We start from the raw sequence: 26,178 nt of genomic DNA, 5'->3' as shown, positions 1-26,178 counted from the left end.
GCCGCGCTCACTCTCCATTGCCTCCTCGAACCTGATTTCCTCCTCGAACCTGATTTCCTCACACGCAGGGCCTGCCAGATGTGCGGAGCGGCCACGTGAAACCGCGGTGACCTTCACCGGGCTGGGGCTTGGGGGCCGATTCCGAGCACCATGGTCAGCCCTCAGGGTGTTCGGCCGCTGGAGGAAGGAGGTCCTGGGCTCCAGAGAGCTCTGCCGCCCTGGGCCTGTGAATCACCCACCCAGAGGACGGGAAGCAGCCGGCGCCGCGGCCCGGCCGCGCACAGCCACGGACAGCCTGCTCCGCGGCGGGGCCCCCAGGGCAGGGAGGCCTGGACCCCCGGACCCTCGGCAAGGTCATCAGCGAGGGAGCCGGCCCTCCCACGGGGCTTCCTGCCCAAACTGTGTGGTCAGCAGCCCTGGGGTGGGGGGAGGCCAGCCCGGGGTCTGGGAGCTCTTCTTTCCCTTCGGAGGGAAGGTTCATCTCGGGGCCTCAGTGTGAAGTGTGAGGCACACCCTGGACCTCACTCCATGACCAGAAAGACCCTATGAGGCGGGACCACTTGTTTTCCTCTTCTCCTCTCCTCTTCTCCCCTTCCTGAGAGAATGTAACACAAGGTAATTAAACGGTAAATTACTCAAAAGAGACAGATGCTGAGGCTCATGACAAATCTGTGCCAAAGACAAACTTCGTGCCCCACGCGTGTTCTGCTGACCTCGTTCCAGCGGCAGAAGGGGGAAACTACAACCCATCTTGCTCAAAACACAGTGTTCAGATGGAAGGGCAGTGGGCTGAAGACTCTTCATTATTCATGAGTAAGGTAATTTATGGAGGCAGAAATTAACACAAACCCAAGGTGCTCATTAAATAAACAAGGTGAATTAAGAGGTAGTTGGTTAGCTTTTCTGCATTTCTAGGCAACATCTACTTGGGAAATGCACCCTCCTTAAACCACTTGGTGTGCATTCCTGTAGAATCCCTGTCCTGCCCATCAGAAAAGCAAGTTCTGTGCACACACACGATGGACTCATCAAGGCAGGGCTGGGACTCCAGCTAAAAGTTACTGCAAATTTAAAGACATTATTAAGGGTTAATATTTTAAAATCTAGTAGTTAAAGTTGAAAAGAAGAAAGTTACTGATTTGCAGGTTAAAATGTTTGGCATGCTTTGAAATGAAGCCAGCTGATACTTAATTTCATCCAATAGCAGGAAAATGAAGGACACTGTACAAGGTTTTGTTAGGGGTCCATCGAAGGCTTAAAACATTTAAACCTATGGTTTAAAAGGTTTAAAAACTTAAAAGAGATTCCATGTAAAACATTTATGGTCATGGAAAAAAGTTGGGTGATTTCAAGATGCTAATTCCCATCAGGAGAAGGGCTGGGCCCAGGACACCACATGGCCTGGGCCGGACAGGGGCGGGGTCAGGGGCGCCGCCACCTTCTGCCACCGCCCAGAGGGGACCTGTCTTTTCCTGGAGTGTGCGACATCCGTGTGGACACACAGCAACTCCCTCTTTCACCAACCAGGAACGCGCAACAAGGCACTTATTCACACGGCTGTCGTGAGACGAGGTCTAAGCATCAGCCTGCACTTGGTTTCTGACACACTTCTAATTTGAATACAAGATTACGGCTTCCCTGGTGGCTCAGGTGGTAAAGGTTCCAGCTGCCAATTCAGGAGACCCAGGTTTGATCCCTGGGTCAGGAAGATCCCCTGGAGAAGGGAATGGCTACCCACTCCAGTATCTGTGCCTGGAGAATTCCCTGGACAGAGGAGCCTGGCGGGCTACAGTCCACGGGGTTGCAAAGAGTCGGACACCACTGAGCGACTGACACTTTCACTGCCTTCGGCTTCTGACACACTTCTAATCTGAATCTGAGATCCCACCGCCCCAGGGAGGATGGACTGACAGGCGGGGCCTGTGGAGCTGCACCGCCCCAAGAACCCCAGGTGACTCCCCTCTCTCTGCAGACCCGGCATTCCCGAGCTGAAGATCTCGAGCTAACTGGACGATTCCCGAGCCACCTCCCCCCAGTCCAGAACCCCAGCGGGCAGCCAGGGGGTCCTTCTCTTGTGCTTGCCACCCTGTCAGAGACACAGAACACGCTGCTCTGACCCTGCTTTCTGTTCGGACGTCTCTCAGAGGTGCTTCCACTTCCTGGAGAACATGCTTGCTCTTCGCCACAGCTGCAAGCCAGCCACCTGGTAGCCTTATCACAACCCTTATTTAACTGTGCTTTATGTTAGATACAAATTGGTTCGCTATTGGACGGGAATAGGCTTGCCTCCACCCCAACTTCCAAGAAAAAAATAACAGTTATTTTGGATTTTTAAACCTTGTCTTAATTCTGTTCCATGGCTCAAACTAGGCACAGCTGATCATTTGAGCATAATTATTTGGTCCTTGAGTTTGACCCCAAATCAAAGCCTGTCATCTATCTAATGTAAACAATACTATGTCCTATTTTTAATTTTCAGCAAGTGTTTACTAAGCATCTGTTGTCTGTCTTTCTCTTGGCACCCACTAGGTATCAACTGGAGGTGGCAGGGGAAGATTTTTAAATCATCACCAGAGCGCCTCAGGGGCTTAGACTGTCATTGACAAGACAACACAGAAAGGGTGCAGGATAGAGCTGACCGGATGTCCAAAGAGCAGCTACATGAGTTTAGATGTTTCTAGGTAAGTCAGTAAAGAAAAATTTTTTTAAATTAAGACTGCTGCTGTCTTGGCCAGAATTATTTATGTTCACGTGCAGACTCTTATCATTTACTGTCCACACAGTCTTGGGCAACTTCTCTGCAGCTTCTCTGCGCCTGTTTCTCTTCCTGCTTCATGGGGCCACTAAGAGGGGTGAATGGGGACACAGCCCATCCTGGCCTCTGAGCGGATGGCCCCACCACAGAGCAGAAGGGGGTGATCAGGGTGGGAGGGGAAGAGCCCAGAACCGGTGCCAGTCGGAGACTGCCAGGGAGGTCTCCTGGGGGCAGGACACCTGAGAGGCCCCTCGGTGACAGCCGGGGGATGCGAGAGCCGAGTCCAGGGCAGCCCTTCCCTCCTCCCCGCCCCCCGTCCCTGCAGCAGAAGAGTGAGACGCCCAAGGCAGCTACACTTGTGCCTCTGAGGGGGGCTCTGATGTCAAACGCTGGGGATCTTTATCCTGTGTTTACGGAAAATGATGTGAAATCAAAGGAGCCTTAACTTATGACACCACCACCCCCTGAGTGACCTTCACCTGTAAATCACCAGATTATGCCTATGACGTTTTAATTCTGATGAATCGACTATTTTACAGGTTCTTAGGCTTTCTGTATTTCTAATTCAAACCGGAAGTACAGGAGGGTGGACATAAGTAGCAACTGAACTGTTGCTGATAAAATTACGTGTAGCAGGTGCTTTTTGATTACAACAATTCTTACAGACATTAATTTCGTAATACGGTAGAAAATAACTATCCCATCAAGGAAAGAAGAGGCTACTGACTTGACGTCCCAGAGGGCCCTTAGGGAATTCCTCTCGCTCCCTCTATTTTTTAAAACATGCTTTCGATTCCCTGGTGCCCCATCACCTCTAACAGGGATAAGTCTCTCTCCCCGCTGGTCCTGTGGTGCCACTGAAAGAAACACGTCTGACCCTGGGCTCAGATACTGACACTTACTGCGGCAGACCTCAAGTGGAAGGCTCCCAGATGGGTGAGAATGAGCCAGCACACCGGCCACCACCTTAACAACCGGAGCGCCGCCTCACTAAACTCAGGGGCATATGCGTGGCCGGCTGCAGCCTGCACTGACGGCTGGATGCCTATGCCGCTGCTGAGAAAGTCGGCTCACAGCCCCTGAGCCAGAAGGCACTGGAAGAGCGCTGCTGGGTATTTTACGGTAAGACAGCTAAAGGTCTTGCTTTAGTAAAATAAAACCTACCGACTATTTTAGTCTGCAGAAAAATGTTTCAATATGAAAAGAACTTATAAAAGGGGGGTTGGTGAAAGTGGTCAGGTTAGCCCGTGTTTCTTTGCAAATTCTGTCATGTCCTGCCTCCTCCTCTTATAAAACTCCTTGGATGCTTGCAAACCCCTTTCTTCTGTAGCCAAGGGCTCATTCAGCAGAGAGGACACCTGAATTACATAAATCTCATCACAAAGTTACATTTCTGTGCAGAGCGAGGCTTGTCAGGAGAAAGGTAATGAAGAAGAATCGTGAGGATGGAGGGTCTAATGGCGTCCAGCTGCTCCGCTGTGTTGCTTTTGCTGATAAGACTTTGTTTTACGTTCACAAGAGAGAACGTTTGGGAAAAAGCTAAGCTTCACGGGCGGGAAGTGCAAGTCTCCGTGTTTCACCCGCTCAGCTTTCGATCACTCCCGCAGTTGTGCTCATACCAGCTTTAATTTCCAGCATGCTCAGCTGTGCCACGTAAGACTTTAAAACTAAAAATTAAATTGCATCCAAAAGTGTGGAGCCACTGCACCTTGGGGAAAAGCCCCTCCACCTGCTGGGCTCGCCGCACGCTCAGATGCAGAGCAGCAGGAAGGCACGGGGTGGTGAGTCAATGTTCGCTCTGGTTGTCGGCTGCGGCTGGACTGATTGATTCTCCTGCGCTTACAAAATGGGTGTGTGCTGGGGGGTCGGGGGGGAAGCCATTTCCTCCTAACACAGAGCAAGTTTCCACAGAAGCAGAACCCGAGTCTCTGAAGACTGTTAGAACTGAAGAAACTGTGTGGTGCGGAGGATTCAGACTCCCCCGAATTCGTGAAGCTCTGGCTTCCTGGCCTCGTGACTGGCATGCCGGCCACCCGGCTCCTCAAGGCTGAACTTTCCGAGGGCAGGAACGCATCGGGACGAACCTTCGCCTGGGGAAGGAAGTTAGCAGGGAGTTCTCTGTGTGAGCAGAGCGCTATGACTCTCCAAAGACAGAGCCCCATCTGAGCAGCGTGAGCGCTGCCCTCCTGCATTTACTGCGGCAGGAGCCCGGAGCTAGCTGGGCAGGAAGGCGGGATGTTCTTTCAGGCTAATGAGACCTTCCTGCCCAGAGTTCCTTCCCCAGCGGGTGGGCGGGACGGTGGGAATGGGGGGCCCTGGGCACTTTCCCACAGGTCTGGACAGGATCTCCTGCCCGGGTCCAGCCCGAGAGGAAGCCGGTATGGAGGGCGCCTGGGGCCGGCGGGGGAGGCGGGAGGGGGCAGAGACCTGACAAAGAAAAGCACTGCCTTTCTGTTAAAGGGCAGAGGGCCCGAGGTCAGCCGCAGGTACCTGTGTGCAGGCATTCACCGCGATTGGTGCAAACCTCCCAGAGCTGCGCCCCTGGGAACACTCCCTCCTCGCAGGAAGCCTCCAGATACAGGAAAAGCTCATAAAGTGAAAAGGGAGGGGCTGTGCTTTCCTTCCAGCTCCCTCTGACCAGGTCTCACATTACACATTTGCAAACTAATTACTTCGAGCCAGACATATTAAAAATTCCCCCTTACAACTAAGTGAAGGAAGGCAGGGAGAGTCGAGATTAGAGAACTCGGCTCCAGACTGAGATAGGGCTCTGAGTTTGAAAGTCTAATTAAGGCCAATACTGTTTGCGATGTGGTCGTTCGTTCTCTCAAACACTAGCATTATTGAAATTACTCCTAACGACTTAATTGGTTTAACCAATACCTCACGTAAAGATCAGACAGCAATCAGCTCAGCCTGCAGAAGCTTCAGGAGCAGGAGTGGCGAGCTTTTATGGCTTCGGTTATTTTTATTTATTTATTTTACTACATAAATTTATCTCTGCGAAATTTCAGGTTAGACAATTTTACTTTAAACAGATGTCAGTCAGTATCCAAAGCAGCGGAAACTGCAGCTTGAATGGGCCGCGTTCTCCATCCGCACGGGTTGAGTGCCGAGCGATTCCCTTTCTTTCCCTCTGAGCTCCTCTGGTGAGGAGAAAGGGAAATGGCCATACTCCGTGACTCATCCTCTGGAGCAGCATTCCAAGTGTGATTTACTTAATATAGCCTCATAAATCACCTAATGCAGAAATAATCTCAAGATCTGCATGTAAACACAGCTATTAAAATATTACAATCACTCTGTTTGCTTAGCGCTCATACAGCATATCCCATCTCAAGGTAAGCAGCCTTTTCCCGAGGCGGGGCACACAGGGTGGCGTCCGGATGACCTGCCCATTGAAGAATGCTGAGCTTGGTCGAAGGCGGGACCACCTGAGCGCCACCAGGGCGTGCCTCACTCCCGGACGATGACACCGAGCTGATAGTTTTCTGCTTTCAATTTGCTGTCCCGTTTGGAAATCAAACTCATCTTGCTTCCTAATTGGCTGTGACACTCATTGGTGATTATTAATCACAGAAAAGAAATCCAGCTCAGGAAGAGACGTCAGCGCGCCTTCGACTGCATTCATTTTAAGGGTGTGCTCTGCGGCAGCCACACGGCGTTTGTTGTTAAGCACCAGGTGAGCCAGGGGGCCTGGACACACGGTGCCTCCCGGCGACACTCATGGTTGAGTCCCAAGAGCGAGCTCTGTTCAGCGCAGTGATCTGTCACGGGGAGCACTCACCCTCTGATGACTTCAGGTTAACCACTGAAAACCGTCTACAACTCCTAGCATGATCCCTAACCTCTGCAAGGTGGTAATCCAGTATCGGTTGTTAGCTGTCAAATTTATTTCCCTTTGCTGAAATATACCCTGGGTTTAATTAGCAGTCATTCTGGATGTTTTATGGAGCTGAGCCCAAGCGCCATGGCTCTGACATTTAACCCCTGACCCTTAAATATTTACCAGCTTTTAAACTGGTTGTGTACAATTATCCCTTCACGTACATCTCAGATCCATCATCCTGGCCGCCGCGTCGACCACGTCAGAGGTGCTATTCCAGCTCACCCTGCACTCTCTCCCTGAAGCCGGAGGCAGAGCCGGGCCGCTGCACTTCGAGCTGTGGTGTGCTTGCATAGATGCTTCCCGGAGGAGCTGGGGGCTCTGGCCCCCGTCTCCTACACCTGGGGCCAGCAGGCAGCAGGGCTGAGCAGCCAGGGAGCCCTGGGCCAGACCCTGGTGGGGACGGCTGAGAACCGCTCGTCTTCAGCTCACACCCAGGAAAGAAATCCTCCAGGAAGCACTTCTGTTCGCTCCTCTGAAGTCAACAGCATCGGGAACGACGCGGCAGCCAGTTTTAATCCCTCCTGAGTCTCCAGGCAGCAGATGCCTGGATGGATACACACTCGGCACACAGCCGGTTCCCACTATGCTCCAAGTGGGCACTGAACACACAGCCGCAGCTCCACACAGGCAGGCACGCCGACCGCGGACGTCAACCAGGTTTGTGCGAACAGAACATTCTGGGTAGAGAGTCAGAGCCAGAAACACAGGGGCAACCGCCCACCCACCACGCCCACCCGAGCAGGAGGAGAGGGTGCTGCTGGCGGGGACCCTGTGTGTGTGGAAAGCTCAGTCACGTGCGACCCACTCTTGCGACCCGTGCACCGTAGCCTGCCAGGCTCCTCTGTCCGTGGGACTCTCCAGGCAAGAACACTGGAGAGGGCTGCCATGCCCTCCTCCAGGGGATCTTCCTGACCCAGGGATCAAACCTGGGTCTTCTGCACTGGTGGGCAGATTCTTCACCACTGAGCCACCTGGGAAGACTGGGATCCCACAAGCTGAGTCTAAATTGCAGCCGGATGCTGGGTTCTCCCCACTTTACGAAACCAACGTCTGGGTTGCTTCCATGGAGGGAATTTTTTTTTCTTTAAGGGTCGCTGTTTTTCTTGCATCCTCAAACGAGTAAAACTATTCATTTAAGGTGTTTAGGAAAATTGGGAAGGGGCGGTTGCTGGCGGCAGCACGGGGACGAGCACTGATGGCGCGTGCTTTGTGCGCACGGCCCCGCTCGGGGCGCAGTGTCACCACCGCAGCGTGAGGATGGCCCGGCTCAGGGGCCACGGTGGCCGGGGGCCCAGGACCCGCCGGCTTCTCCCCTGCGCCCCCGGGGGGCTTCCTCTCAGGCAGCCCTCCCTGTCCCGCCCTGGACCTGCTCAGAGGCCTGCCCACATCCGGCCAGGACACCCTGAGGCCCTGGACGGCCGTGACCTCACGCCCTCCCGGTCAGCCTGTCACCCTCATCCTCTGCGGTCACCACTTTGGGCTCCTACCGCAAGGCCCTTCAGGACTTGCTGTCCAGACCGTTCCTCTGCTTCAAATCTCATCCATAACCTATTCTTCAGAGCCCAGCGCAAAGGCCGCCTCCTCCAGGAAGGCTTCTGTGGTGTGATCTCCTGCCTCCCCCCTTGCCTGCTGGGCGAAGTCTGGCACAGACTGCGTGGTGGCCGTGTCTGGGCAGTCAGAGCTGTGCTCTCAGCAGACCGCCAGGGTCCACGGCAGGGCCGGACTCTGGCAACAAGACGGGCATCACTGCTTTGCTCTCGGTTTGCTCTCAGCGGAGGCGATACGGCCTGACGCACCCCAGGGACCAGCCTGGGGGGGTGGTGGGACAGCAGAGGGGGCAACCAGGCCCCGGACACCTCTGGGCGCACAGATTTCCTTACAGCTACAGCCAGTCTGACTCACATTTTCTGTCACTTGAAGGCAGACACGTCCTGACTTGGGGGCGGGGGCAGGTCCGTGTCCCCCGGCCGCCTGCGGATGTGTGGCAAGCAGAGCCCCAATCCTGCATGGCCGGGTGCTGCCCGGGGCGGCGGGGGAGGTGCGGGTGACGAGCCACATGCCAGGGTGACAGCTCCTGCCCACACCCGGGTGGGCAGCCCTGGGGCGGCGGGGTGCGGCCTCAGGCGGGCAGGCCCCTTCACGCCCCGGGCAGGCTGCTGCCACGTGGGCGGAGGAGACGGGCACCACCCTCCCGGGTCTCCCAGCTCCGGGGCTGGAAGGAAAGCACCCAAGTTAACATCCGTTCAGACCAGGGCGACCAGCACCAGCTGTGAGGCTGGAGAGCCCAGGACCGTGGGGCCCCCAGGGCCTCGGGCAGGATGGGGCGCGGGGGCGGTGCCAGCGCCCGGTCCAGACTGGCTCGCCGCCTCACCCTCCCCGCGGAGGTGACGCGACCCCCACCGGCCACCAGGCTGGGCAGGCGCCCCGCGGTCTGTGTGCAAGTTTGTCTCTAAACCTGCAGTTTCCCCAAGTGTGATGTATGGCCGACACACAAGGAAGTAACAACAGTCCCCCAAAGGCCCACCGCCCACTCCATGCAGAAGGGACTGTTCCAACCGGAGGCGGGGCCGGGCGGCCTGGAGGCAGGGGCCTGGTGGGGACGGGAACTCTCCACGGGGGGCCTCAAGACTTGTGGGACGGCCTTACACGGGGTGCATCTATCTCAGGATTCAACGTAAAGTTCTCACCACACCATAATTTTTCATTTACCCTGAAGCTTAAACTCATAAACGCCTGGCATATTTCTGTTGTTGTTGTTTGTTTAGTTTGAAATTTCCCCAAATCACTGACAGACAATCTTCATTATTAGAAGAAATCTTTCAAAGCTTTGCACCAAGAAATACAACAAAGCACAGCTTTTTCCCACCTCCTCCCCCCGGAGGGAGCAGAAAAAAACCCTAAGATTACAGCAGTGTTTTTTTTTTGTTGTTGTTATTGTTGCTTAGAATATTTTGGTTGGCAATTTGGGGAAAGATAATGAATGTACAAGCTGGCCCAACTGTATCTACGCAGCAACTTTCAGCAGCATTACTACACGAAAGTACATTTCAAAATAACTTCTGGCACAATCCAAACACACACTTCTTTTTATAAGCAGGCTAACTTCTCTCTTGGATCATTCTGTGCAAGTAGGAGAAATTAATAACAGAATTGCATCTATAATCTTAAAGTGACATTTCTTCAGATGAATCGATGATGACTGCATTAAGTGGCCTCTTTATACAGAATGGAAAGGGGGCCTCTGGGCCACGCCGTTCTGCTCAGTAAATGCCGCTAAACCTCAACATGTCTACATCGTGTCTTCCCAGAAGTTTTCTCATGTTCCATCTGAGTATGAAACATGACTCTGGTTACGGATGAAAAGTAGAAACAGTTGAAAGTAAGTCAGACAAACTGTTTTCACGGCACAGGGCATTTCCCGGCTGAGATGGAGGTAACGTGTCAACGCCGCCACCGGCCTCGATTTCTCTCTGACTTGCAGGCAGACCCCGCTCCTCTCTGTTTGTCCTCACTCTTTCCCAGAGCTTGCCGATACTGTGTCTTTTACAAACAGAAGGTCCGTGGCCGCTCTACACTGTCAGATGACGGTCAGCATGTTTCAGCAATAAAGTAGGTTTTAACGAAGGCACTTTTTTTGGACGTAATGCTAACGCAAGCTTAATAACCTCAGTACAGTGTGAGCGCTACACGCCCCGGGAAACCAAACAGTCTCGATTCGTTTTACTGAGGTGCTTGCTTAATTGCAGAGGTCTGGAATCGAGCCTGCAGTATCTCTGAGGTGGGCCTCTATGACAAATATAATAAGTGGCCTAGAGAAGGTGGCAGACAGCCTGAGCGGGGGAAAGCATGATGCTTCCCATTCAGTTTACTATCCCTCATGCGAGACTGTATTTATGCCTCATTGGGATTCGCGGAAACCTTTCTCAGTGATGGACACAGACACACAGACACACGCCTATGGCGTGTGCACACGTGGAAGCGCGGCTCTTCTGGAGAAGGCACACGGGTCACGGCAGAGGACGGTGTGGGCCCGCCTCCCCTCGCCCCGAGCTGAGCCGGCTGGTAACCCGTGCACATCTGCCCGGCAGCATCTCTGTCCCCGGGGCTGAGCTCGGGCCTGTGGCGGTCTGAGCCTTCATGGAGGCTGAGACAGACGTGGGCCTGACCTGACAGACCACAGCTGAAGGGGAGACAGGCTCTGGAGGGGCAGGGGCGTGCACGAGATTGACGGGAGCAAAGGGTCAGGACACCAGGGGCGTCCAGGCCAGGGCACGAGGCCGGGCGCCGGGGAGGACCTGGGGAGGCGCACGCTCGAAGGGCTCACGGTGCCGGGGGCAGGAGGCCGCGGGGCTGACACTGGTTCTGTTGCTTAGCTGCCACATCCTATCTCTGTGACCCCGTGGACTGCGTGACCCCGTGGACTGTGGCCCACCAGCCTCCTCTGTCCCTGGGATGCCCCAGGCAAGAACACTGGGGTGGGCTGCCATTTCCTTCTCCAGGGGATCTTCTGACCCAGGGATGGAACCCCCATGTCCTGCATGGCAGGCAGGTTCTCTACCACTGAGCCACCAGGAAAACCCGCTACTGCTTCCTGAATCCACCCGAATCCCACCTCCCACTCACCAGCTCCCCACGCCTACAGACCACACTCCTCAGCTTTGCCTCGGATCCTCCCAGATCCAGCACCAGCCCGTTTCCCCAGCAGGCACCCACCACCTGGGCCAGTGGCCACCTCCCTCCACCCAGAAGCCCGGGGTCCAGATGTGGCGAAGCTCTCGGTGCCCGGCATCCCTGTCCCCTTCTAATGAACCCCAGGGCCCCGAGCCCTCCCCCCAGTTCGGGTCCCCTGCCCTCCGCGCAGAAGTTCCGCGTGGGCGCTCGGAGCTCCTGGCACCACTTGTCCTGACAATAGCCACTTCCTGCCTTGGGCCGCTCGGTGTGTTTTTTCCGCCAGCATGTGCCCAGCAGAACGGTGTCAGCAAAGGCCTGGAGGAGAGACGGGGGATTCATCTGGGAGGCTGTCCTTGGCCAGCCTCGGAGGTCCCTGGGCGGGAAAGGCGCCTCTCAAGGCCTTCAGACAGGTGTTCTTCGCCTTCGGCGCGTGGAACAGCAACGCTGTCTGGGCCACAATGGCACAGCTCTGCGGTCCCTTCTCTCCAACAGAGAACTCCTCAAAACCCTTTTCATGGAACCAGAACAGCTCAGAAACAGTGGGTGCCCTCTGCAAGCTGTGAAGTTCGTTCTTCGCAATAAGGCTTTGCAGAGCTTTTGTGCCTGAAGACGTGCGTACGGGAAATTCCACGTGCTTCCCTGTAAACGGCCTTGTGCCCCCCACAGAGGACCCCGGACACACCCTACTTCTTCCTAATGCTCCCTGTTCACACACGCGGGCTCCCGGACCGGCTGCTCCAAACAGAGGCGTCACCAGGCAACAGACAGCAGAGCACCCAACAGCCTCTCCCCGCGCCAGGCCGCCCCCAAGGGAAACGTGCCCTGGACTGTGGCAGGGAGGCGACCCTTTCTGGTCCCACCTTAGCTGCTTTCAAGCTCTCTCCTGAGAAAGTCCGTCCCGTAGACACGGGTACGGAGGCCGCCGCACAGGACATGGCAAAGCCTTACCCAGATTCCGGGCTACGCCGTCGCCCTGTCGGTTTTCAATTAACTGACGACACCGGGCTGTTTCTTGGAACTGCACCCGGGCGGGCCTGGCGCGGTGGGTGAGGCCCCCAGTCACCCGAATGCACCTGTTAATTTTGCCTCTGGGTAAACAGTTGAAAACTCCTCAGCTATTTCCTCCAATTGGGTGGAAACAAAGAAACATGAGATTTAAAAAAATGTCTAGATTAGGGAATTGGAGATGCATTAATTTAGAAAGGGAGCAGGGTCAAAGCAGGGGCTCGGAGGCTAATAAGTGCAGAGCACAGAGCAGGGTACGAGTCCGCCCCACTCACCCCGAGATCTATTCCAGACGCAGCGGCTAGGGATTATTGGATCCAGACCTGCGGCTGCTTCCCAAGACCAGCTCTCCCCGGCCCCCGCCCACCCTCCAGGAACACCGCCCCCAGCCCAGCCTGTGTCCGGGGCCGGGGGTCTCTCAGCTGGCAGCCCCCCATGTCTCTCCTTTCACCGCTCCAATTCCCGGCTCTGCTGTGGGAGTCGGGCAGGACAACCACCATGCAAACCGCAGAACACCCAAGTTGATCCTACTCGACGGGATTTTTAGTACTTTATTAAACGGGAAGCCAGCCTCAGGGGTAACAGACTGTAAACAGCAGCAGCGCTCGGTGGGGCAGCCGTGCGAGGCTGAGGGCTCTGAGATTTCCCGGAGGGGCTGCGGGAGGAGATGACCCTTCAGATGAAGCTGTTTCTTACACATCAGATTGAAGGAGGAGAGAAGGATGGACCCAAGACACTGAGCTAAGATGCTCAGAAAACGTGTGTGTGTTCCCAACAAGAGTAGAGGGCTGAGGGATTAGCTGTAACCAAGACTGTCTTCTAACCTGTAAATTATTGTTAATGTGGAGACTTATAAGACTGAGAATATATGTATATATGTATTTTATTGCAAAAGGAAATAAGCTTTAGGTGTTTGCTGATGTCATTTAAATATTTAAGTGCATTTGGTGAACAATAACGTAATATTATGCTCGTGGTGAAGGGTTTACTGGAAACAACAGACTTTACTAAGGTTAGGAGCTTCAGGGCAGAACTTCGCTCCTTGCCTGTGTGAGCACAACTGTTTGCAAACACACAGCTGTGGGAAGACCCCACACTGAACGCCAGGACACAAGCGTTCAACACAGGCGTAGAACAAGGAAGGTGATCTAGCAAACCAGAAAGGGAGGGTTCCCCAACACTAAGCCCCAGGGGCCTCCCCTACCCGGTGTCCCCACCAAACACACTCAAAAGACCATCATGAGACACAAGAAGACTTGGACCGGAGAGCTGCCCACAGACCACGACGGCCAATCCAAGGTGGCCGGACCGTCACCTCTGTGACGCCAGCCTCTCCCAACCTCAGCCCCTCTTCCGCTTCTTACTCAGAAGTGCTTTTTATTTGCAGAAATGAATGCTGTCAGACCAGAAAAAATGGCAGGCCACTGCCGCGCCTGTGTGCAGTCCCCACCAGAGCAAGTCTGAGCTGACCACCGTGCGCACAGCCAGCTTCTGCACAGCGAGTACCCGAGACGTGAGGCGCTTCCAGGCCGAGCCCGAAGAGCATTTACTAAAGAGAACACCCCTCCCTGGGCTGTCGTTCCAGCAGCTCACACCCAGAGAGGAGAGGCTGGGAGAGGCAACCAGAGGCAGCGCCATCGGTCTGATTTACCGCAGGGGGCAAAACACGCAAATCCTGCATGGGTCAGACCCGTGTGTGCGCTGGAGACGATGCCTGAGCTGAACGGGCGGCTCATGCACGGAGGTGCAGTCTGTGCTTCACTTCCCTGGCTCTGATATCAGTGCCAAAGCCCCCCACCCTGGCCCCAGCCCCGTTCCAAGGCAGACAATGCCACCACTGTTCTCGGGGCACAGACACGTCCAGAGTGCAGTGACGCCAAGATGCCATGGGGGGGGGGGCGCTGAGGCTGTGTCAGCATTTCCACTAAAAAGTCTCTTTTTAAAGGATTAATATCCCAGTTGTAAAAATTCACACCCAGGTAAACGTTGGTAGCAGAAACAATTCCATTCTATAAAACGGGAAAATGTACCCAAAAGTCATACTTTGAGTACTAACCTCTACAGGACGTGGGCAAGTGGGAAAGGGGGTCCTCAACTGCACAGGGGGCCAAGGCCCCTGTGTCTGACTCTGCGACCCCATGGACTGCAGCACGCCAGTCCTCCCTGTCCTACACCATGTCCTGGAGCTGGCTCAAACTCATGCCCATCGAGTTGGCAATGCCATCCGACCATCTCATCCTCACCATCCCCTTCTCATCCTGCCTTCAATCCTTCCAAGCATTAGGGTCTTTTCCAATGAGTCAGTTCTTCTCATCAGGTGGCCAAAGTATTGGAGCTTCAGCTTCAACATTAGTCCTTCCAGTGAATATTCAGGGTTTATTTCCTTTAGGATGGACTGGTTTGGTCTCCTTGCTGTCCAAGGGCAAAGAGACCACACACCAAATTGGGATTTCAGTTTTTGAAATTCAGCTTTAAAACCAGAAGACCCTGCCTCATGTCGTTCTCCCCTCCAGCACCATCCATCCTTGAACAACAACGGTTCCCGAGACAAGGCCGAGGGGCTTCTCTCCCAGGGGGCTGGAGCAACGTCTGGGGACGTCTGTGGTTGATGCCCTGGGTGGGGCACACCACTGCGGCTGAAGCTGGGGTGCCGCTGGACGGGACGGGCTGGGGGGGTCGAGGTGGGCCCTGCTGGGCAGTTACCCCCGAACCCCGGGGGCTGTCCTCGCTGGGGCCACGGCTCCATGTCCTGGACCCAGGGCATCTGCACAAACCTCTCTTCCCGGGTCCTGAAGTGACACCTGTGTTTTCTGTCTGCACTGACTGGGGAGGGGACTCCTCGCCGTCCCGGATCAATCTCTCATCCTCCTCCCTGGTCATACTTTCTTGCTGACGGTAGCTTTGTAAGACCACGGAGACAATCGGCCAAAAAGAAGAAGGGGAGGTGAGCAGAGGTGGCCCTGTGCTGCCCGACACTGGCTTTGTTTTCACTGGAGGGAGGCCGATGCTCTGCGGGGCCCGGGCTCACGGGTGTGAAAATCTTCCACTTGCTTTGCTCATCCCTGAGGGACGGAGACCACACCCTACTGTTCACCTATTGATCGATCAGAGATCTCTGTGCCCTGTGGCAGGGAAGGCGTGGGGACCCCGTGTGCCCTGAGGACCCAGGAGGGGGAACGGGCGAGGGAGCACTGCTGAGGCTCCAAGAAAGAGGGGGTCCAGCCACAGCCGTGGCGTCAGCGTCTGCTCCAGGGCTACTCCCGGCTAGAAACGTCAGTCCCGTGTTCCGGGGACAAACGTCCAGGCCTCACCTCCCCACTGAGAGGAAGACCTGCTTACGGAGAAAGAGGACAAGGAAGAGACCGGGGGTGGGCAGAGGTGGCAGGGGTCCCGTCCAGAGGAGGGCCTGAGCCCTGGCGGTGTGGGCAGCACCCCGAAGCGCCCCTGCCTGGGGTGGGCACGGCCGCGCGCGTCTGTCATCGGGGTCGCCGGGGTCATCAGGGCGACCCTGTGGGGCCGGATGTCTTTCTTGTGTGGTGCGGGGTCTTTGCTGCCGCTGCAGGCTTCCTCTAGCTGCAGCGAGCGGGGCTGCGGCGGGCGGGCTTCTCGTGGCCGTGGCGTCTCTCGGTGCAGACAGACACCTGTCTACACTGTGTGTCCCTGTGTCCACCTCTCGACTCCAAAACCGCCCACGAGAGCCCCCCGCCGCTGGGGATCTGAAGGGTGGCACGAGGCACACCCACTGCAGCTGCGGGGTAAACCGCGGGCACCCAGCTACCTCGGGGCGAGCCCGCGACTCGGAGTGCGGCCAGCGTGGACTGTCAGCTGTCAGGGGCCACAGGGACAGCCCAGCATCTCCTGACGCTAGTGCACACAGGGGCTGAACATGAGAGCCGTATGCGTAATTGCCCGGCCGGGCGCCCATTAGAGACAGCTGCACCAACCACCCCCCACCCTTGGCCGCAGCCTGCGCCCGCGGGGCCTGCTAGTGCCCACGTCCACGCGGCGTCTGCGCCGCTGCCCGCACTGCTGCATCAGGGCCGCCCCCCGGCTGCCACACGTGCCAGACTCCACCCCAGGCCAGGCCGGACCGAGCACCCCCGAGGCCCCCGGAGCTCAAGGTCGGCAGTGTCGCCTTTCAGGGTCTGCAGCTGCAAGGACCTCTCCCCTGCCCCCCGCCACGCCCGGGCTCCAGACGGCCGACGCTGGCAGCCGCCCGACGGAGACTGCCGCGGCCTGTGGGACGGCTCCGGCGGAGCAGAAGGGCTGTCGCTCCCAACGGGCCTCAGTCCCGGGCGGCCTCGAGGAGCGGACTGAGAGCGAGGAAGGGCGAGGCCTCCGCCTGGGGCCCAGTGCTTCCCCGCAGCAGGGCGCAGGAAGGGGCCGCTCACGCCCCGAGTCTACCTCGAGCTGAAGGACAGCGATTCCTCAAAGTTATGGAGAGACAGAGCGAAACCAGTACAGACCATTCCCAAGGTCTAATTCCTCTCAGAGTCTAAGGAATGGAAGAGCTGAAGGCCGCCAGGCACGCGGACGCTGCGCTTCCCGAGGGAGCGACCAGGTGCGGCCACTCACAGCGCCCGTGCCCCTCGGCAGACTGTCCTCTGCAGACACAGCGCGGCGGCTGCTGAGAAACCAGACTCTGCTGCTGGGCTGCGGAGCAGAAGGACCAGGCCTCAGGCGGGGGCACGGAGCCACACCGGGACACTCACTGGCTGGCTGGGCCGCACCGTCCTCCGCTCTCAGGAGATGCCGAGCGGTCAGCAGCGCTGCTTCCTGGAGTCAGATGAGGCCTGTGGACACGCGGGGACCCTGTGTGGACACGGGGGGACCCTGTGTGGACACGGGGGGCTGCAGGCCTGGGGGAGCTCACGCTGGGCCTGGGCGGGGGGGGTGTCCAGCCACAATCTCGGCGCCTCACACTTCAGACACTGCCGTCTGGCTCCAGCTGATGCTTGGTTTAGGGTCACAGGAAGAGACGTGGGTTCCACCCTGAGTCAGGAGGATCCCCTGGAGGAGGGCATGGCAACCCAGTCCAGTATGCTTGCCCAGAGCATCCCACGGACGGAGGAGCCCACAGCGTCACAAAGAGTCGGGCGCGCCTGAGCGGCTGAGCGCACACGCACGCGGGCCTCATCTGACGAGTGCTCCTCGGCGTCCTCGTGCCGGGAGCGGCCTCTCACCTCGGAGCACGATGGCCGCCCGTCTGCTGGGAGCCAGCAGCGGAGTGCAGATGCTGAGGCTGAGGGAACATAATGAAACGCATTTGTAGTATTTTTTGCATTGCCCAGCAGGACTGACCGTGGTCCATGCACCGACTTGGCTTTGTTTATGAATTAAGTTAGAAATATTCTGACAGTCTAGAGGTCTCGGCTGCTGGAAGCTGCATTCCTGTGATTATAAGCAGAGGACGCCGTGGTGCGCACCCCAGAAAATCCGCCGGGACGACTATAGGATCAGCTCCACCGCCCCAGCCTGTGTCACACGTATGGATACGCGTCTCGTCCGTCAGAACACTGGGTGTATCGCGTTCATGAAGACCTACACTCCCTACGTAGGAGAAAAGCCACCAGGCTGAGAGTCCAAATAAGCCAGCATGTCGGATAAAACATATTAACATGAAATCAGACAAAAAGGATCCATAACGTGAAATCTTCAAACGAGTGAAACCTGGAGAAAACTGCTTACACGTTACCCCTCATTTCTTGCAAAGTAAGCTCATATTTAAGTTCAGATGGACTGGGTTAACAATCACTATTTTTACTGTTAAAATGCCCCAGGGAAGTTATAAACGCACCAAATATGCTGTTAACCTTCGTTTATATTGTGTGCAGCTGTGTGGCTTTGTACCAGCGGCCAAGCTTCCTAACGGGGCCAGCAGCGGGAAAGCGGCTTTCTTCCAGAAACTTTCGGTAACAATGCTTTGCTTGTCACTACGCTTCCACCTCTTTCTCTCTTTTTTTGCTACTACTTCACACTGCAATTTGGTTCAGATTTTACTTATTCCAATTACTTTTCACTGAGGAGTGCGATGTATGTTATTTGAAAAGGGATAAACACAGGCAAAGAAACGTCACAAAGAGAGAGTAAATTCAGACATTTATTTCCGACGGCCAGAGTGAATGCTTTCTGAACTTTCACAGGAGAATTCACTGGCCAGTTTACAGAGGCGTCTTTAACATTTTCGTGGCCCTCCCTGGCATCAGTCATATTAAGGACTGTTGATTGATCTTAGGAGAATTCAACAAAGATGATAATTTTTATTCTTTTCCCTCCCTGTCTACATGGGAGGTTGAAATAGATTTAGCTTTTAAAAGAGAATTTTAATGGTTTTCGGTCATTCACAAGTGTTGGCAGGCTCCATTAAAGAAGAAACGTCCGTCGCATCTCAGGGCCCCCTCATTCTGGCCCCCCGCCCCCCACGGGACTCAGAGGAAGCAGAGGCCCTGAGGTTGGCGTCTCAGTTCCGGGGGACACTCCCTGTCCTACTGTTGACTCTCGGCGCTCAGACCCGCACAAACTGGAGATTCAGCTGTGACCCGACTAGCATATTGTCTGTGATTTTTCTCTGACAACCAACCAAGCACAGCACTGCCCAGACAGGAGGCGAGCGGCGGGCAGTGAGGCCTCCTCAGGCGCGGAAGCCCCCGCGAGCCGGTGCTGCCTCTGCTCTGCCCCCGGGAGCACGCCCCCAAAACGGCCCTGCTCACGGGAAGGCCGTTGACAAAGCGGCCTCTGAGATGTCTCGTGCAAGAGACTCGAACAAACACTTCTCCAGGCAGCAGTTCAAACTAGGCTAAACTGCAGTTTACTGGATGAAAAATTTCAATTAGGGAAAAAAAAAAAACAACAACTCTGTTTGGCATAAACATTCCAGGGCTAACGTCCACTGAGAGTGGAATGAGTGTGACTGATTAATAAGCCCCCGCCTCCAGCTGGAGATGGGACTCCAACCTCTGTCCTGACTTTTGGTTTCGGTTTGTAAGTCGGAAAAACGGCACCCAAGCCCTTGCTTCTGATCGATGCGCCCAGAGACCACAGGCTGGAGTGTCTGGGGCCCCGCAGGCCCGCCCGGACCTGAGCTTCTCTGCTCACAGTCGGGTATTGTGGAGATGACGTCTCAGCCCTCGTGTTAGTCACGTGTGAACTGTGAGTCACGACACCTAACCACACCCACGGGGCAGTGCCAGGACACCTGACTGCGTCCACGGGAGAGCATCGGGACACAGTGAATGCCTTCAAATATGGCCAGCCTCCTTTTAAGAAAATAGTACTAAGTCCAAATTTTACAAACTGGAAATCCTGGGTGATGACTGGGGTAGAATCCTACATGACAGGTGGATATGCACCGACTTCCTGCTCCCCACTGGCCTTCCAGACCTCACGTCTAGTGAGGGCGAGAGACCAACCAAGCGAATAGCAGCTAGAAACGCCAGAAGACACCCACATGATAACGTGTTTAAAAAAGGGAGAGAGAATACACCGTAATAACCTATGATGGAAAAGAATCCAAAAAAGGATATATCAGATATATATGTGTGTGTAAATGTATAACTGAATCGGTTTGCTACAAACCTGAAGCACAACACTGTAAGTTGACTATTTTTCAATAAATAAGGATAATCAATGAAGGGGGGAGAAAAGGAAGAGAGAAATTAAAAATAAACTAGTGACCTGACCTTAATTATATGCATTTCAAACTCCTGGGAAGACACATGACTGATACTGAGTTCAAACACGGGAGAGGGGAGCACTGGCGCGCACGTGACGCCGCGTGGCACGCCACCGGTGGCCTGCTGCGCAGGGTGTGGAGCTCAGCCCGGCACGCTGCGAGGGCCTAGGGGTGTGGGGTGGGATGGGGGAGGGGTTCATGTATATACCGATACGTATGTAATTTATATGCGTATATATTTATATCGATAGATGATTCGCATTGTTGCACAGCAGAAACCAACACAACATTGTAAGGCAATTATCTTCCAATTAAAAATAAAAAGATGATTGCAATCAAACAATATCACTGCAAAATAAAAAAATTACAATGAAATTCTGTACTTTTTTTCAGTTAAAAAAAAAGTCGATCCATATAATGGGCGGGGCTACTGCTCAACAATGAAGAAAATATGGGCAACGCCAGGGCTGACTCTCAAATGCAAACGAGAAGCGAAAGCAGCCAGGCTCCAAAGGCTAGAAATTACAGTCACATGTTTTTCTGTAAAAGGGGAAACTTTGGGGCAGAGAAGTCACTGATTCCGTGGGTCAGAAAGGAGAGGAGAGGAGGCAACTGACTACAGAGGAAGGGGGAGGCCTTCTGGGGTGTGAAAGTGTTAGTTGCTCAGTCCTGTCTGACTCTGTGACCCCACAGACTGTGGCCCGCCAGGCTCCTCTGTCCATGGGATTCTCCAGGCAAGAACACTGGAGCGGGTTGCCATGCCCTCCTCCAGGGGATCTTCCCCACCCAGGGGTCGAACCCGGGTCTCCAGCATTGCAGGCAGGTTCTTTACCATCCGAGCCACCTGGGATGCAGGTCATTCTAAATCCTGACGGTGTGGCAGTCACAGGACTGCTGCAGTTACAAGCCCCACAGATGTACACACCGCAAAGCGTGAGCATCACTGTGTGTGAGCTACACACAGTGAACCTGACTCAAAACCGAGGAGTGGATATTTTTACTAATATATGGACAGCACCCCCAAAACAGATGAAAAGGGTTTTAGGGCACAAGTTGTCACATGTGAAACAGGGTGTGGCCCACAGGTTTTGGATTTTAGGAACTTAGTTCAGAAGGTAAAACCCTACGTTGTTTGGAAGCTTCACCATGTCAAGCTCCCCAGCTCGCTGACCCGCACACGAGCAGACGCTGCTGGGAAGGAGGTGAGGACCCGAGCAGCCCTGCTGCACCGCAGCCTCGCCTGGGCTCCCCGCGCTTCTCATCTGGTGCCTCCGCCTCTGCTCCACCAGCTGCCGGCCAGCGGGCAGCATCTCAGCCAGAGCCCACCGCAGGGGCAAGAAACATCAGGCCTGCCCGCTCAAGAGTGTAATTTACAGAAACAAGCTCTGCCTTCCAGTGAGCACCCTGTGGAGCTGTGTAAGGGTCTGCTACGGGGCTGCTTTTGGGCCAGGTCCCTAGAGAAAAGCTTGGCGAGTCACCTTGGCAGGCACGATGCCCACAGGATGGAGGGACTCTCAGGCCGTGAAGGACAGGGTTGGGCTGACAGCTCCCAAGCTCAGGGCTGACAACATGCATTCCAGGAGGAGCGTGTGTGTGAGCCCAGTGTCCGGGAAGGGGCCGGACGTACTTAAGACAACAGAGTCTGCATGACGAACAGGAGCACGGGGATCCAGGGCTCCCAGAGCTGGAGGTGAACCCGGGGCTGCTGTCTATCCCACACCTGAGCTAGCTGCTGCCACTGTTCCCAACTCAGGTAAACAGTGAAGTCAGACTTTGTTACAAAATGCTGTTTTGATCTTTGGAGCAATATAGCTGATTTCGACTTCCTCTACTGAACAGCAGCCTTTCAAACGTGAAGCTGTAGCTTTCAAGTTTCCCCATTAGACCAAAGCATACGGAAAAGCAAACTAGAGCAGAGACCAAACTACTGAAGCAGTTTCCAAGAAACGTTTAAAACTGCCAACTAAATGATATTAACTCCTTGACCTCAGTCACCAAGAGCATCGCTCTGTCTGTCCCTCTCTGGTGGCAACGAGTCGGCCTTGGGTCACCAGAACCCCTGGGAGCTGAAAGGGTGGATAATCCCAAAAGACAGATGTCAGCAGGCTCTGATCGCTGCCCGGGCAGTGATATGGGGGTGGCCATCAGTTTCCCCAGAGCCAGTGGAGTAAGCATCTTGGTGCTGCCTTCCAGGGGATCGGTGGAGTCCGCCCCGTGAGAAGGGCAGCCTCCGGGGCTGGACGCCAGCGCTGCCCGGCTGATCCACAGCCTATGATTTCAGGGCACAGAGCAGAAACGTCCGTGGTTGAAGGTCATCTCTGTAATCTCTCTGCTCGAAAAGTGAGAGACCAGGAGGCACCCAAGGCCACGGGGGAAGCTGTTGCAGCCCTGTCCTAGCAAACGCACTCCCTTCCCACCGCAGAGGGTCCAGGTGCTCACAAACATGCCTGGTCCCACCCAGCTTTTCTTCTGAGAGAGTTCATCCAGATGACAAAGTCAAAATATTTCCTATCACTAGACTGACGTTTAATTTTGCTAAAATTCCAACTGAAAAGCAGCTGTAATGGACTGTGTTTATGCACAGAGTCATTGCACAAACCTTAAAGAAAGAGGCTCCGGGAGGATATGTACACCAACCACTCTCCCAGCTTCTACGTCTGAGTTACTTTAAACCCTGGACTATCTGAGTAGGATTTACAGAAAATAACTCCAACAGGAAGGGAGACGATGATGAAAGGACAGATACTTTCTGCACTAGAATTCCTCATTCTTCACAAACCAGACCAATAAAAATAATGTTTTGTTTGATGAGCTAAGCTCATTTATTTATTTTAGAGGCTGTGGGTGATCCAGCAGTATTGAAAGAGGAATAAAATTATTTTGTTTAATGTTTCAAACAGCAACAGTGGTTCTTCCTTTACATAAACAGGCCTTGGACAGGAGACAACGGAAAGGGCAGGAAGGCAAGGGCTCCCGCTGGCACGGCATCGGCGGCCAGGAGCAGTGCCGGCGAGCCGGTCCCCGCACCTAGGCTGCGTCTGGTGCGGCCCACGGCGCAGCCAGCCGGGGAGGAGGCCAGAGTGTGCACCTCGGAAAAGTTCTCTGCCTCAGCCAGAACAAGGTTGACAGCATTAAGACCGTTCATAAGAGAAGTCTACAATTTATGCATTCCCACAGCTTGGCAAAGCTCATGGCAGTCTGTCTCCGCCGAGGACGCTTGCCCAGCTGTGCCCAGCAAGCCTCATGGAAAACATCTAACGCCTTATTCATGTAACATTTTCCTTGGTTAAATAAAAAAAAGCTGTGGATTTATTATTTGGTACTATTGAGATATTCTTCTTTAGGCTAAAACAATGGTATATGTGAAAAGCTAATGAGGAGGAGGAATAATTTCTATGCACACAAGAACTGTGACCTTGTTGAGACCAATCTCTCCAAGCAGCATTGTCTCTTCCAAACATAAAACGCGCGTCGACTTACACCAAACCCCGAGTGAGCATCCCTAAACTAAAGAAATCAAATACTGAAGTTACAGATCATTTTTGAATGTTCAGAAGCTAAACTAAGTACACTGTTCTACTTTTGAACATGTAAGGAACAATGCTTGTATTTTCACTCTGCGGAACAGGAAAAGAAATTTATTAGGGAATGTGATTTTAGACATTAAATTCGAAAGCATCTGCCTGTCCTCTGCTGCCTCAGTCGGCTCTGTCACCTGTGATGCGACATGGGGGCCGAGCCGTCGATGGGGGCCGGGGCGGGAGGACTTATCCATGAACTCTGACCGGGGCTCACATGCACAACCGCTGGGCTTTCTGAACACACAGAGGAGATCTCGCCATAGGAAAGCCTCTAGCAAGTCAAAGAGAAGATGTTTTAGGACTTTACCTTAGAGAGTACATTTTTCCTGTTTGTTTTGGTACGTTTTTGTGAGCAGGGCAAGTGGACTGGAAACAGCGCCCACAAACGCTTGGCTGCAAACCCTGACATGTTACGTGATGTGTGCACACAGCAGCCCCTCACAGGAAAGTGTGTGACTGTGTGTGTGTGTGTTTATGTGTGAGTGTGTGTGAGTGTTTTCCAGGGTAAACAGGGGAGGGAGGGGAAGCCTCCTGTTGATTTTATTCAATGCCTCTAAATTTACATGAAGTATCTGGGTAGCCTTTTTTTTTTTTTAACTTTTACTTAGCATGAGAATGGGCTATTTTATTATTGGTGATTTAAAGATTCTGACACCTCCTAAAAGCTTTAAACAAAATCTTATAGATTGAAATCACTCTTAGAGATTTAGACATGCTCACATTTGCTTCAGCTGCTGAATATGTGGTCTCAACAGTGCAGAAGTCTGCTAGTCTATGAGCCCCTCACCTTGGGGATTGTTGGCATTGTTTGGTGTTGTACAACGTCCGCTCATCAATAAATGCAAACGCAGCACATACTCGTCCCTCCCTTCACATCTGCGTCTTGTACCAACATCACGAATCAACGTTTACAGCTATGACAAAATAGAAAAGAAATTTTTTTTCTAGTGTATAGCCTTAAAAAGACATTGGCCAATTTCAAACGAATCAGCCAATAAACTAACAGGAAGAAAGTGGTCATTGTTGATTGATAAGATTAAACTGTCTAAGAAGAGAGGGAAGTCAGAACATTTTATTTATAAAAAAGAAATTTAAGTCACTTTTTACAAATATAAGAAATATGTTCCCTACTTTTATTATTCGTTCAAAAAGAATTCTAAGAGGATAAAATACATAGATATTAAAGAGTTATTTAGAGAACTTTTATTACTCATGGGTTTTAACACAGGAATAGCACTTTGACTAACCTTTCAGACCAAGGCCTTAGGAAGTATAATTAACTTCTGGACTAGGAAAAAAGAGGATTTCAAGAGCATGTGTCTTTATGCAACGCAGGTCCTAACAGTGGCTTAAAACCAGAAGCATACGTTTCAGTGGCCGAGAGACAGGAACAAAGGCGCGAATGAAGCAGCCCTTCACTCAGGTCGGAAACGAGACGTCACTGTTCACTGCAGACGAGAACACGCGGCCGTCAGAGAGCCGGTGCGAAGGTGGAGCAGCGGCTGCACCGCCAGCGGCATGGACTCTTCTCCTCACACTGGGGGTGTCGGCGCCGGCCGGGGCTGGGAACCCCGTCCTGGTCTCATCTGCTCGGGAGTGTTTACTACGTGTGCAAAGGCAGACCCGCTGGTGATGAGCTCAGGATAAAATGGGAAAAATGTGAACCCTGACCTTCTTAGCACCACTGAAAATCAGAACCAGGCCCTCCGCGCACCACCCCACGGCCTTCAGCTCGAAACTCGAAACCTGACTCCTCGTCCATGGAGTAGAAAGGATGCTTGTCAAAGTCCAGCCAAGCGGCAAGGGCAGCCTTGCTGCCCCCAACTCTATTGCCCTCCCCCCTGCTTGCCGCCCCTCCCCCACTCCCTCCCCTCCCCTCCCCCCACTTCCTCCCCTCCCCTACTGCCTCCTTTCCCTCCTCTCCCTCCCCTCCCCTCCCCCTGCCTCCCCTCCCCTCCCCCTGCCTCCCCTCCCCTCCCCCCTGCCTCCCCTCCCCTCCCTCCTTCCTCTCCTCTCCTCCCCCCTGCCTCCCCTCCCCTCCCTCCTTCCTCTCCTCTCCTCCCCCCTGCCTCCCCTCCCCTCCCCCACTGCCTCCTCCCAGAGCATGTCATCCGGGGCTTGAATCTGGACTCAGCAAGAAGGGGCGCTCACACTCTCATTGCTAGAGTAGAGAAGCCGCATCAAGCGTGCTCACAGATTCCCTCTTCGGCCTTACTGTCTTAAATCGACCGGAGCACCCTAATCTCATCAGTCCCCTCCTCAGACATCAGTGTTCTCCCGGTTCTCTGTGGCCGTCCTTCCCTGTTCCATCCTTAACTACAGAAACCCTTTACTGCAGGCCTCCTCTCCCAGGGCCCCAGCAGGGAAGACCTGCAGTGGAGGATGGCGGGGCAGCAGAGCCATCCGGTCAGAAGCAGCTCAGGCACCGGCTGCGTGTTTCCTTCCAGCACAAACGAGATGCCTGGAAATGCCTGCTGGCCTCTGCTTTCCCAAACTTGAAAACCTGAAGCTAGGCAGAAGTGAGGGTAGACTTTACAGCAAACTGAGCTAAGGTGATAAAATCCATGGGGAAGAGGAGGAGAAGGAGATTAAATGACGGTTAAAC

At 54.2% G+C, this 26,178-nt stretch overlaps 1 protein-coding gene and 1 long non-coding RNA gene across 4 annotated transcripts in view; one reads left to right on the top strand and one right to left on the bottom strand.

Annotated features, from left to right (window-relative positions):
- GMDS (GDP-mannose 4,6-dehydratase) overlaps window positions 1-26,178 on the bottom strand; it is a 419,586-nt gene that overhangs the window by 147,519 nt on the left and 245,889 nt on the right. The gene's annotated exons all lie outside the window — the stretch shown is intronic.
- LOC138425727 (uncharacterized) lies at window positions 1,454-6,687 on the top strand. 2 transcript variants are annotated; one of them, XR_011251353.1, is made up of 3 exons: window positions 1,454-2,206; window positions 2,530-2,681; window positions 3,577-6,687. It is a non-coding gene; the product is annotated as an uncharacterized lncRNA (long non-coding RNA). The 2 variants fall into 2 exon arrangements; XR_011251352.1 differs by having other exon boundaries at window positions 1,465-1,951.

Source organism: Ovis canadensis, chromosome 20 (genome assembly GCF_042477335.2).
Source record: "Ovis canadensis isolate MfBH-ARS-UI-01 breed Bighorn chromosome 20, ARS-UI_OviCan_v2, whole genome shotgun sequence".
Lineage (NCBI taxonomy): Eukaryota > Metazoa > Chordata > Mammalia > Artiodactyla > Bovidae > Ovis > Ovis canadensis.
This window is presented reverse-complemented; position numbering and strand designations above follow the sequence as displayed.